The sequence below is a fragment of the Dromaius novaehollandiae genome, chromosome 2 (assembly GCF_036370855.1).
Source record: "Dromaius novaehollandiae isolate bDroNov1 chromosome 2, bDroNov1.hap1, whole genome shotgun sequence".
NCBI classification, from domain to species: domain Eukaryota; kingdom Metazoa; phylum Chordata; class Aves; order Casuariiformes; family Dromaiidae; genus Dromaius; species Dromaius novaehollandiae.
The window spans coordinates 69888306-69902723 of NC_088099.1; the positions used below are offsets into that span (position 1 = coordinate 69888306).

At 39.3% G+C, this 14418-nt stretch overlaps 1 protein-coding gene across 5 annotated transcripts in view; it reads left to right on the top strand.

Annotated features, from left to right (window-relative positions):
• LOC112983031 (poly(rC)-binding protein 3-like) overlaps positions 1 to 14418 on the top strand; it is a 507597-nt gene that overhangs the window by 206499 nt on the left and 286680 nt on the right. The window lies entirely within an intron of this gene.

Below are 14418 nucleotides of genomic sequence, written 5' to 3' on the forward strand. Positions count from 1 at the left end.
GCTGTAGTGGAGCAGCGGTGTATCAGAGACTGCAGTTCTCAGATGGTTCAGAGGAGACATTGCTAGGAGGTGCCAACCTCACAGATTAGCATCACCAAAATCCACCAGTCCCGCAGAACATGCGTCAAACTTCTGACTCCACTTCTAGAAAGGAAGGTGGAACCAAAAGACAGGACGTTTATTTAGTATTTCAGTAATTTCTGATATTCCACAAGTGAATTCTGTAGAAAGTTTATAATTTTCTACATAGAAAAAGTAGTCAACCTGATTTTCCTTTTTTTCCTCCTAAACTGCTGCTCACAGAATTATGATCATTTGTATTTGGGAAGCAGAAATACTGCACAGAGGGTGAAAAGCTTCAGCTGCTTTTGCCAGCTGAAATAACTGTGTCAAAAAGTACTCTTCATATGCTGATCCCAGTGGGCTGGGAAGCCTGCTGCTTCTGTGTATGCTAGGCTGGCAGAAGTGGCACCCGAATTCTGAGTAGCGTTTTGCTTTCCTGAGTAGTCAGCGGCTAGAGAGATTTCCAGCGCTTGATTGGCCTCAGAATGCAACCTTTCTAAGTAATATTACTTTAACTGTTTGTGTGAAATAGCAGCAGCATTACTGGAGACGGTCCTATTTGGCAGCTGTGACTGTGCCATAATCAGCGAGCTACACATCGTGGCCGCTGGATTATAAGCAATTTAGGGCAGATAAAATGTCGGCCCCTTGTGCTTTGTGCTGTGGCTAGTACATGGAAGACCTGCTGCTCTCCAGCGCTGCTGCGAGCTCTCCATCTGGAAGAATTACAGCAGCTATGAAACGTGTAAAACGTACCAACAAGTTCAGATAAATAGGGTACTACTGGAGCAATGTGAAACCAAAAATCTTTTGTGAGGTTTCCCAATCACACGTCTTACACTACTGCTCTGTGATGTTTCATCCCCCACAAAAATTTACCTTCTCATAAAAATTGTGCATTTCTTTCTTTCTTCAGAGAATAAATGAGATTGCGAAGTTGAAATCGAATGTTGTTCGTGATGGATTCCCCGCCCCCCCTTAGAAATTTTCACATCGTTGAAGAAATTGTTTCACCTCAATGTTATAAAACATAGGGGGGAAAAAAGAAACAAAAAAGATCCCTTCTTGAGCATTTTGTGATGTACAAAATATATTCTCTTAGAATTTTTTGCTGTTGCGAATAGAGTTATACTGTTTTATGAATGTCTCAAGCACACTAGGAGCCTTTTATTTTGAGAAGACATTTTCTTTTGAACAAAAGAAAGGGTTTCCAAGATGGAAAATTGGCTCATGGATTCCAGCATTTGTGTTGAATCTTGAAATATTTCAGCATTGTCATGAGTACATTAGTGAGCTTTTTCCTTTCAAGAATGCTTTTTTTACTTATAAAACCAGAACTCAAAAACCTTTTTATTGTTGGGATTATTTTTCCTAAAGGACACAAGCAGTCTAGTTGTTTCTTTGTTATCAGAGTTTACAGTTTAGAAATCCGTTGAGCTTGCAGCAGAATTACAGAGCATGTACAGGTTTTTTCTGTCCCCCAAATGAAAGGTGCTTAGGGACAGGTGCGAGGAGATGTTATGAAAACCGTAGTTGCCTTGGCTTGTCCAGACCACTTGGGTCCGCAGCAGGTAAGAGAAGTGCTTCTCTTCACTGACATGATACTGCAGAGCAGCGACACTGAGTCAGTAGTTCAAGATATTTTCAATGTGAATATTTTCCTTGTAAAATATCTAGCCTGTGACATTTAGAACGATCTTTCTCTTGGTGCGTTTCACCAATTGGGGGGGGGGGGTTGAACTTAGTCATGATGCTTGAAGTCTGATGGCCTAAAAATATGTGCAAGGTTGGGATACAGAGGTTACACCTTTCCTTAAATTAGCTGATGTATTTGTGAAAAAAAACAGCAAGCTTTCAGGGATACAGTCACCACTTCAGATCCCTGAGTGTTTGGATGCGAGCTAGTTCTTCCAGTAGTGCTGCTTAGGTGGGACCATGGCAGTAGTTTTGAAGAATCTTCTTTTCCCGGTGATTGGCCATGCTGCAGTATGTGGATTTAGACAAGGCTGAATGCACCGATAAATTTGTTTTCCAGGAGAAGACAATGGGACTAAAGCTTCATAAAATGGACTGGTTGAAAGCCATCATGTGAAGTGCTCACTAAAGCCTCTGGCTTCTCTGAGTAGAGGCAAGGCTGGCAGCACGGGTCAGGGCTTTGCTTGTAGCATTCATCTAAGACCAACACAGTCAGGGAAGGAGAGGAGCTGCACAAACTTTGTTTTTGTTGCATGCTTAGTGAAATGAATTAATCCAGGTTCCTCACTTCTAGGCCTGCAAGCCATCAGTGCCAGCAAAGGTCCCTATCTTCTCTTCTGACTTTGGTATCTGTAGAGTTCACTTTCAAAGTCTCCATAGCTGGGGATGAGTGGTGACAGGGAAAATAACAGCTGCCTGGCTGAAGAGGGGCTATATTACAGCCTAACTGTAGGTAAATGTACACTGTCTTTACCAGGAACATTCCTCCTTGCTTGGAATGCCTCCCACATGTACTTCAAAGGCTGCAGATACGGTAGTCTGTGACGTATTTCTTTTCCTTTGAAGGTTTTGAAGTATCTATGAGACTGTTCTAAGAAAGACGGAAGTGTCATTTAAATCTCTCCATGATTTGAGTTTATTTCAAATATTTTTAAAGCATGCATTTTGCAGTCAATGTGGCTTTGTATACCTCAAAATTTTTTAGGAGCGACTGACTCCAAGCACTTTAGTTTTAAGTGATGGAAAGGTTTAATACCCAGTTTCTTTGCCTTCCAAAAGACTACATTGCTTTTAATTAGGCTGTAGTCTCTGCTCAGTCGAATGAGTACACCCAGTTGTGTAGGTGTTGCGGGCCAGCAGTAGGTATTGGAAGCTGGAAGTACTGAGACTCTCTTCCAACAAAGATATCTGTAAGCCAGTCTCATGTTAGTAGTATTAAATAAGGGTTAAGTGCTTAGGTATGTTTGCAGATGTGGACTGTAACCCCATGGCCAAAATGTGCTGGTTCCTGGGTTTTTATTTAGTCATATTTTAGTCATAGTAAGAGATATTATTAAGAATTTTCACAGTTCCCAGTGTGATTGCATACAGTGATCTGAGCAACAGGGCCATTCCTCTGTTTACCAAGAATATTGTTTTAGCTTGATCCTTTCCTGGCATTTGCTTGATGGATTAATTTCAGGCTTTTTCTAGAATTGTTTGTGGAAGATCAAATGGCAAATCAATAGGGGCCCTTCTGCAAGCTGATGATTGTGTACTATGCGCATGAATTACTTTCTCTCCTCTGTTACATAGTCCTCATAGAGCTGCATTCAGAGCAGGACCACGCAGTCTCCTTGTGCTTACAGCTGATTTTGCTGTATGTTTAAGTTATGCATAAGTGGACCACATTTTTAAGTTTGCGGTTTCTTTATGCTGTACAGTACTTCATTTTGAAGCATGATCTAGAAAAATGAGTGGAGGGATGTAGCTTCTAAACTAAACTCCTGAATCAGATATTAAAATGTTACATTTTGCTCCTTTTTTTTTTTGCCTAGTAGGTTCACCCTCTTAAATAGTTGTCCATAAAGTTATTTAGTATTTGTGTGCAGAAAAGCAAACAAAATATGAGAGAGCTACCTGTAGCAGTAAAATCAAAGTCACTTCTAACAACCATGTTCTCTCATATGTGCACCCCCATCATGACAGAAACAAGATAAATGCAAGGTTTCAGGATATCTTATAGGAAAAGTCCTTCAAAGAGCCAATTCTTTAAAATCCTTCTTAATCCTCAAAGCAGATAATTTGTACATTCGTTATTTAAGTATGCATTTATACGTGATCCTCCCATAAATTCAAGATATAATGTTCTTTTGGTTTAACAGAACTTCATTTGCATTGCAAATTATAACATTATTTTTACTTATCTTTTGGATATCTATTTAAAAACCCAACAAATTGTTAAAAAAAATTTTCTGTTTTTACTTAGAAAACATTTCAGTTCTAACAAAATAAAGGATGTTTTTTTACTCTACAGTCTGATCAGCAGAAATCAGATGCTCTCCATGTCAAAGACAAATCATTCTTCCTTATATTTACTATCAAATTTTCTAGTTCACTAGTTCTTTGACATCTTCAAACCTGAATTCTTTTCTTGCTAACCTCAGAACATTACTCGAATGAGCACTATAAATGTGGGTAGCATTGAAGTGGTCAGCCTGGCTCATGAAACCAACTGATTAAGGGCAATGAGAACTGATGCTGGTTGCAAAAAGTTGTAGGAAGAGTTTATGTTACAGAGTGATTTTTGCAATAAAATAGCAGATGAAACTCCGTATTCATTTAAGTAATGTAAGTAATTCGTATTGGGAGATGACCTGTAGTGTACCTGTTTCATTTATGGTCCTGAAATTAGATATTAGCATTTACAGCACAGCTCTTAGAGTAATGCTATATATAGAGCTCCTCGAAAACATCTGCTCAATGTCAAGTGACAGTGAAAATTTGCCACTCATGAGCAAGAATGGGGAGCACATCAGAATCATGCTGCTGCATAAATACTTTCATAACTCCATGATATGTTCACATATTGAAATTTTCATGGTGATTTGGACTTCTTTCTCAAAAACAAGAGGAAAATTAGAAAAGAACAAAGACCATCAATCAATCCAGGGTATGGAACAGCTTCCACATGTAAGGAGATGGAGCTCACTCGCATACTTCAACTTTACAATGAACATAAACAATAGCTAACCATGAATAGTGTGAAAAAGAACAACAGGAATTGTTTTTTCTTTCTCATGATGCAAGAAGTCAAGGTATCAAACATAATTTTTTAACATGAATACTTTTAAAAAGAATTCAAAACAGTTAGAAATTGTTTTCACGTGCACAGGCTGTGAGATTGTTAGCAGAGGCAAAAAGAGAAATTTCCAGTTTTCTTTTCAAGAGAAATTATGTAAAATACAGCATCTGTATATGTTTCCTGACAGCTACTTAAAATCAGAAATGCACTGAAAGAGTTCATTAAGCTAAAAGTTACTTGTTATTGGCTAGACAAGCCGTCTGCCAGTCTAGGGCCTGACTTTCTTCATCATCATCTTCGCTATCTTTGTTCTGCCCTTTAATCACCCAGGGACTGGCAGTTCTGTTGAACAGAGCCAAATTATATTGAGATACAGTAGGAGCTCATTTACATTCAGGTTGCACAAGACCATGAGTGCTCTTCTACCTGGCTGTGAGAAACAATAACATTTTACAAGACTGCGATTTTTAATTGCATCTTTTACTTGGGAGAACAGCGATCCCTGGAGGGTTCCTTTTCATATCTTAAAGTGGAAAACAGAATTTTAAAAAACCGCATTCAAGGTAGAAGCAGATGTTTTGAGCTTTTTCACTGGTTTAGGTTCCTTGTTTGTTTTGAATGAAAGAAATCCTACCTCTGAGACAACTGCTGTAAGGAAATAGTTTTTCTTAAGGGAGTTTTCATTGTTAGAGAGTGTGTGCGCGCGGGGGGTTAATTATAATCCCACAAAGCAAATTAGCCCGATGATGATTTTCTAGCTTCAGAATGATACAGTGGAGTTTTCGTCTATTTTTGAAACTCTTGGATAAAGTATTTGTATATATGATATAATCATTATTTTTTATTTAGTGGTATAATTTAGTATTAATAAAAGCCAGTGTCACAGTGCTTAAAAGAAAAAGGCCTCCTTATTCACTGGAACTGGTTTTCAGTATCTGGTCTGTACAGGTCTGGAGATCCATGGATGGCTCCTACTACTGCTGCTTTACAACCTATAACTAAGAAAAGCACGCCTGTTGTCAATTTACTATGCTTCCACTGAGAAGTTTTTAAGGGTCTGTTAAGTCCAAAATAGTTCAAAAAAATTGTAGAATTAGGGCACCTTCTGTCTTCAGCTGTTCTTTGCCAGTAACAGATTAAGTATGTTATATTAGACAAGACATAGTGAAGGTGCTCTCCAGTTTTGATTGCATGCAGGCCCAGTTTGGACCCAGTGGGATATGGCACCAGCAAAGCACGTACAGCTTTGCTGGTTCTTTGCTGCCTGGCTTTCCAATAAGCCATGAGTACTGACGGGTCTCCCAGTATATAACCTGTCTGGAAATGGGAGCAGCAAATACATGAAATGTTTTGGGGCAGCGTTGGTCAAAGTCACGCCGCTGTGTAGATCTGCATTGACAGCTGGTAGGGAAAGAGGATTTTGCAGCTGAGAGACAGCAGACCATGGAGCTCCCTTAGGTTTGCTGAGATCCTGTTAGCGTGCTGGAGAGCTTCCCCAAGTGCTCTGCTGGCCACTGGGGCTGGCTTGCGTCTCGGACCTGCCCTGCTCAGGTCTTCGTGACCTCTCTTCACTTTCTTCCTTGTAGTGGCCATTTTCAGGGCCAGGCTGTGGGGCTGGATGCATCTTTGGTCTCATCAGCTTAGATTTGGTCTACTCAGTGTTATGTTCTTCTGTGTGGTGCAGCAGGAGGCAAAATACCTCCTTAGGCATCTGTATGTGCCTTGTTGACCCGTGCGTGATTCCTGACTTGAAGAGTTGGTGGGTGGTGCTAGAGTTGGAAGTTGGAGGTGGCTCTGTCATTTTTGTTGTCTTGCACTGGTAAAAACCCTAAAATATTTTCTCTTTTTGGAAGAGAAAAGGGATAAAACACTGAATTTATGGTGGCAGTGATTCTTCTCTGAGATTTGAGCTTATGTCTGTGAGTGGGAGGTTGTTTGATGGTTTATGCCAAGTGAAATAGCTGCAGCAGGAAAAGACTGAAAGGCAGCCAGAATATTGATCAAATCAAAGCAGCCTGGAAAGCACTGTTTTGTAAAAATTTGCCTGCTGAAAAAGAAATCCGAGTATTTCCCCAAGGAAAATGTTGAGAGAAGGAGAGGAAGGCTGATGGGTTTTTTTTGCTTTCGTTGGAAATCATTTTTGTCATTGGAAATCATTTTTAATGGGAGACTGAACCAGATGTTTTAAGAGGAAAATGCCACAAGAAAGTTTAAAAAGTGATGTGTGAGGACAGTAGGTCAAAGCTGTGCCTCCTTCCCATCCAGGCTTTTGACCCTTTCAGCACCTGCTGCATTTAAGTCTGCTATCTAAAGCAGAAGTGTGCTGCATGGTGCTATACATAATGTCCTTATAAAACTACAGTGCCAAAAATGTAAATGCTTGCAACATTTTGAAGAATACAGACTCATATCTTTTTACAGGAAAGAAATGACCTCCTAAATATGTAAGACTACTTTCACAATGATAACGTATTCTTCTAGCTTTCATATTTCAGATACAGCCAGATTTGTATGTCTGATAATGTAACAGCTTCTACGCTGACATGAATTACTCATTTAGTGTTGTATCCGTTCGTGCAGTTTAGGATAAGCAAGCACGTCTGATCCTGATTGTTTTCCCATCCAAGCTGGTTTCCTTTAGTTATGTTTACAAGGGCTCCCCGCTAGGCTTTCCTATTTACAGATTATAAACAGCCTGTTTCTCTCTGTTGTGTGGTATGAAAAGGATGAAAGCAGAGCAATGACTGGCTGCTGGGAAATACTACAATGAATATGATTAATAATAAATATGAGGTAAGTGTGCAGCTTGTGTTTTCCCCGTTCTGCTGTCTCATGTGTTGTATGGATCAGATCAGCTCTCCCGACTGAGGCAGGATTACACTGGAAGTCGGTCAGAAAGATTTTCCCTGAAAAAGGAAAAAAAGAAAGGCAGCAGAATTTGTTCTTGATGCGTAGAGTAATAACAGAAAAGCCGTAATATGCTGTCACAGGAAGACTGTGAGGTTGATGCTCAGAGCCCGGCACCACGGCCAGACACAGCTGCAGAGGGTGTTTCCAAAACAAGGATTGATTCTCAGCCTTTCAGGTTGTGTGGCTGAATTGCACAAGCCATTAATAACCTACAGATTGTAAGTTGCAGGTAGCATGGTCTACATTTATTGCAAGTATTCCCTTGTAATTTAAATTGTAGGTATCTTGTAGATATTTGCCGTAACTGTTAACAAAAGTCAAACTCTAATAGGTATTAATATCTTTTCCAGAAAACTGAGCAATGCCATTCCCTCTGTTAAAATTTTAATCTCAGGAGAAGTCAAAGTGGTCCAACAAAATTCCCCTAATCTTTGAAACTGGAGACTGAATGCCTCTTTTAGGTCTATAATTCTGGTATTTCACTGTGGTATGTAGTATTTAGAAAAGGTTTTCTGCAGGCTTAGAAATAGTGGTAGTGGCCTTTTATAATTTGGTTTTCTTGTGATGCTCTTATGAGCATGTTGCATGTTTCCAGGAAGGATTTAGCATGATGGAGACAACTCTCCCCCTCCCCCCAGGCTTAATTAATCAGTCCTTTAGGTGACTAATTAGACATGCTGAATTTCCAGGGAGGTGCGATGTTTCACCTCAGCTCTTCGCACTGATGTTACCCGACTGGTTTCTGTAAGCTGAAGGAGTATGTCGCTACAGTGCATAGTTCCTAATAAAATTCAAATTAAATAATCACCTCGATTATAGATTAAAAACTCAGGTTCAACAATTCTACAAAGAGTTTTACTTTGAGGAAAACCTGCAGTCAGGTACCTGCTCCCATTCACTTCCTGAATGAATTTATAGCTGTCTCATACAGACAGCATTTAGATTTAACTTAAATTTTGCCTTAAATTGTTTGCATTTCCTCAGCCTGGAGCAACCTCTATCTATTCCTGGCATATGATATCATTATTCTTGAACTGCTTTCTGTTCCCCTGCAGAAAAAGCAGGGGGAAGAAGCAAGTAGCACCAGGAGGTGTCAAGAGGTGGGAGCACAGTCTGACACTTGTGTTGCTACTGCAGGGTTATTTGACCCATGGACTTCCCAGGGAAAGGGCGTTTTGGCCATGTAACTGCACAGAAGGAATTTAAGGGCTTGTAGAGTTCTTTATGCTAGCAGAAAACCTGAAATCCCATTACACCATTTTCCAGACCCCAAAGGATGTGAAACCTATTGGGTTATCCAGCATAATGTGTTGTTTTTAAAGATTTCTTAATTTTTCGAAAGTTTCCAAGATTTCTCCTCCATGTTCCTTAAGGGTTTTGGAAGAGGGCAAGAAAACGTATCTGTTCTACCAGCAAGGAAATAGAACTTACAGGCCTAAAATAACTGAATTTGGAATTCTCCCCTCTTTGAAACTCATGTTTGTAGCTGCCTTTTATGTTCTTCACATCATCTTTGATGAGAGCATGGATAGACTTGCATTCACCACCTTTCCTTGAGCTGTCTGCCATATATATTGCTCTAATCAGCAAGAAACTCCCTCTTCACAGGAAAGCAGACAGCACTTGCATCCCTCATCACGTTTCATTTACTTCATCAGCTTGAACTACAGCGTAACAGTATAGAGATCCAGTCTCAGTACATTGCGCAGATGTGTGCTTACAGCCTAATGACCACAAGGGTGAGATCAAGTTAATACTAAGCACGCACTTATGTACTTTGCTAAATGAGCCTAATTTATCAAATGCTGTCCTGAGTGACCAGGTCAGATCTATTAAAGTTGAGTAACTTCTACTTCACTGTCAAGTGCAAGGTTTTTTGCTGTCTATTGAAAAAGATTGCACTGTTTTACCAGGGCTTCTGTTCATTACATAGGGTTTTTTTTATCATTTACTTTTGTTGCTAAGGAGCAGAAAGGGTTATTTTGGATTTCATAGGGTTGGCAGAGAAGAAATATAATGGCTTCACTCAAAATGCAGGAAAAGATTCTCTTTTCCTGATACATTTGAAATGTAATTTTGTCTAGCAATTAGAGTCTATGAGAGACTGACTATCTCGGTGTATCAGGTTATGGGCATAATCGAGCAGAGTCCACTTTAATTAATCTGATTATTATACATTTTATGGTAGTCTAAAATTGTTTAGCTTCACTGTCTTTTATTAAGAATAAACTTCTCTTTTACCCAGGGATGATTGCATAATGTGGAACTATTAATGGTTACTCATAAGAAACTAATCAACTTAGAGGCGGCATGGAGTGAGGGAACGAGCATGGAACCAGGAGCTAAAATCTTCTATTAATTTGATGCATGGTCTTAGAAAAAATCACTCACTGCTCACCTCAGAGTCTCAATTTTCCTTTTGTTGAAGAAGGAATATTAATACTTATTTTCCTACTTTGCCAGAGTGTTGGCACCATTAGATAATTCTTATGTTTATGATTAAAATGTAAATGTTTCAAAGACGTCAAGTGTTAGTGTTTAAAAAAATCAGATATTTACGTGAATATCTGTGTATTTACCTGTGTATGCAGATAATTAGTAATGAAACTGGAGAACTGAGCATGCTATTGACATCTTTAATTGCTAATCCATTCATTTGGAAAGAACATTTTCTATCTATAATCTAGTTAAATTGTTCCCATCATCAATAATACCCAGGTGAATTCATCCTCACAGAATTTGTGTGAGGTAGGGAAGTATAGATTAAGGCTGAAAGGACCATTATGATAATTTAGTCTGATTCTTGTAAAACAGAAGCCAAGGAATTTTCTTTCAGTAGTTTCTGTTGCCAAGTCCCTATCTTATTCCCTGTTTTATGATGGGAAAACTAAAGCTCCAGAAGAATTAGACCCTGTTTCTTCAGACCTTTAGATATACATCTAATTCAAATTAGAATGAGTAAAATTTTACTTGCTTTTAACTGCTCACAGACTTATTTGTGGTGAACAAAATTTCTTGTATATTAAAGCGTCCACACTTCTAGTAGTTTACCAAAGGTAAACGCAGTGTGGAATAAGGCTAGGAGCAGAACTCAGTTCTTCTGGAGTCCGCACTCATTCCATTTAATTGCAAGGCGCTCTGGCTGAGAAATAACTTGGTTGTACCAGTAATGCGCGTTTATACAAATTAAAGGCTTAAGTGCTGAGATAAGCCTTACCTTTTTGTGTGAGAGCGTGAGAGCTCCTTTGCTTTCATTCCGGTGAAGCATTGTGATTTTTCAGCCACCAGAATTCTCTCCTCCATCACCTGAAATTTTGCTTGAGCAAAACTCTGAGCCCTGAAGCTAGAGAAGGCCTTGTTGTCATTTTGTGCTGCTTATAAAGCAAATTTACATTGCCAGTCAAAAAATACTAAAGACTGTGGAGTCACAGAATAATTTAAGGCGGAAGGAACCTCTGGAGCTCATCTGGTCCAAACCCCTCCTCCCCTTCAGTCCCTGCTCAAAGCAGGGCCAGCTTCAGAACTGGAGCTAATTTCAGAGTTACATCATGTTTCGTGGGTTTGTTATGTAGAATGTCAAGTATTTCCTTCTTCCTGACACTTCAGTGTGCTGTGATTTCTTATCTTAACACCAGTGCAAAGCTGAGCTTTTGAGGACTCGGGGTAGCTGAGTAGCACTGTAATACAACTGTGTCAGTTCTCGGTCTTAACTACATTTTTATGGACATTAAGCTTTGTTATGCTTGCTTTTGGGGGAATAACTTTGGGTAGATGGCAGAACACTGAGAAAATACTTGCTTAGTACAGTGCCTAACACGCTTGACTGATGTACAAATAATAACCTGTAATATTGTTTTACCTATGTGCAATCAAAATCAGAATTCAGCAGCCTATGTTCAAATGATGTTCTACTCCTATGTTCTATCCCTCATGGAAAAACAGGTACAAGAAAAGACAGATTCCAGAAATATTTTAGATCCTTTTTTGTTATGATTTTCATCTTTTAGGACTGTGCCAGCCTAATGTATGTATAGGAAATACAAGTTTATCACTTATGTAGGTGCTTTGCAGGTTCCTCTGCACCTTCCCTTACCCTTTCTTTCACTTCTGCACTATGTATTTTACACTCTTTTTGCATATACTCAGAATACAGATTTGGTGAAAATTACCATTTACCTCCATTTCCTGGTGTTTCTTATCATATTTCTTACCTACAGTTTATCTCTGCCAAATTTGAGCTTGAGGCTTCTTTCACTTTCTCTGTGGTGTGTTGGAGCTTGACTTAGAGCCTGGTTTAGTTATTAGTTATGGTACAAGGTAGATATGGTACAAGGCTGTCTCATTTTAGCAGACTCATCCAAACAGGGAGATGGCGGGTCAGAAGAATCAGAAGATTCTAAAAAGCAGTCGGTCACAACAGCTTTCTGTACGTTAGGGAGTTAGGCAATGCATAAGAGTGGATCTGTGGAGGGAAATGGTTGATGGTGAGAAACTGCCTATGCTATACATATTTTGAGAGGTTTTACTCAGGTCTTGCTTCTAGTGTCTAGGACTGAACCCTCTTTAGCAATGGGAGTGCATAAGGTGCACCGCAGGAGTGCATCTTTTGGTATAGCGTCATCCAGGAGAAATCCAGTTCACTAGCTCTGAGATTGCTCTGAGCCATGAACCGGAGTGTAAAGTGGGGACAACTGGGACAACGTTTCAAAAGTGGACTTCTGATCCAGACCAAAACACTCATGTAGACATGCTCTTAATCTTTTGAGAGAGACATGCATGAAAGGTCTTGAATACTTGCCTATGAGGTTGTCTTAGGATTGGTTATGAGATAAATTAACATGATACAGAGTCAGGAGTTGTTCCCTAGAGTGACATTGGTCTAAGTGAAATTGGAAGTGGGCTGTTTGGGTTTAATATTATTACAAGTCAGAGCTACTGGAAACCTTAGATTTCAGGATAAGTAGTTGGGTAAAGCAAGTAATTCTTCACTGCAATTGTGTCAACATCTTAGAATTATACTGAGAAGTAAGCTAAATGTGCTATGGCAGAAATGCTCAGTGAAACTGTGGTGTAGAAAATCTGGCTTTCAAACTTCTGCCAGATCAAGCCCACTGCAACCACATGACACATTTTTCTAAACTCATTTAGATAAGCTTACAAAACATTGACAGGAGCTTTGTTCCAGCAGGCTTCATGCCTCCTTGGGTATCATCTGTTCTTCTGCAGCCAGCATAAACACATCTGCAGTGTACAGCCTGCCTTAGTGAGCTGGGGAGTAGTGCAGTGGTGTCTGTGCCTGGTTTGTGACATGCTCATACTGCTGAGAAATCCAATAGTGCCCAGACCCGGCTTTAACAATCATGGCACCATGGCTGCAGAGGACTCAGATAAACCTACTTCAGCCCTTTGGTAATGCTATTTATTACGCGTACAGTTCTAATTACTCATAATAATGCAGGTTGTGTTAAAGTAATTTTTAATGACACAGTGGGGTTTTTTTTCATTTTTCCTTCTGTGACCTCAGCAAAAAGACTTTTTAATAACTTTCAAGACATGCAGCTATAGCCAGTATAAGTAGTTTGTAGTCTCAGAAAACTCATTCATTGCCTGAACCTGAAATACTGTACTTCCAGAGGATATGCTGCTTTCCTCAGGTATAAAACGCAGGTGAACTCCCTGCTTTTAAAGCATAAAACTCCCTCCACTCTGGAACTGCAAGAATATAGCAGATGTATGTAATATGTTATTGAATATTTAATAGTTTAGAAAGTAAATGAAATGAAAATTACAATGCATGCAGTTTTGCTGAGCTGAGTTATTCCAAGTTGTTTCTGAGGGTGTGGTTTTGGTCTGAATCATTAATGTTAAAGAATTTAGTAGCGTATTGATCTGTTTGAGTGGACATACTCCTTCCTTTCTTTCCTTCCACACACATGCACTAATTGGCTTTATGTGGTTGCATAGTTACTCAGTGAGATATTTGGGAATCATCTGTTACTTATATTGGAAAGAAAAGGGTTAATACTTTCTGAGGGCTCTTATGACGGTCATTCTCATCCAGCTAATACAATGCCATCTTTCAGTGGCGATGTTCTGACAAATACCCTCCATGAAATCAATACAATACACTATTTGTTTGAACATTTTAGTGCATCTATTGAATCTTTGGGGCTGACTTGTAACCCCTCATAATAACCTTATGCAATGCCATTAGGCTTTTTCAAAATATTCCATGAACTATGCTATCCCTTTTACACTTGCACCAAATTTGGCATTACGTTTGCATGTGGCATAAGGAAAGATGGTACCATTTTTCTCCATAATGAAATCATTGCATAAGTATTCAAAAAACATCTATTTTTTTTTCTTAGCAGGCATTGAAAAATCAAGGAAGTCTGCTCCTTCCTATCTCTGAGATTAGATGTGTTTCACCTCTGCTAAATGGTACACATTGAAAAGAAATGAGCATTACCAAAACCAAAAACAACACTTTTTCCTACCTCTTACATAAGCTTTATCTAGTACAATATTCCCTGAGGTGCTGTGTCAAAACGGAAAGAGGTGAAGGCAATACTTCCAATTAGATGGTGAAACTGCGGCTGAAAATGGAAACAGTGAGCAGCGCTATCCAAATTAGTAAGTTCAAGGGAAAAAGTGTTAAACTTTGGGTGAATTTGAATCCCTGC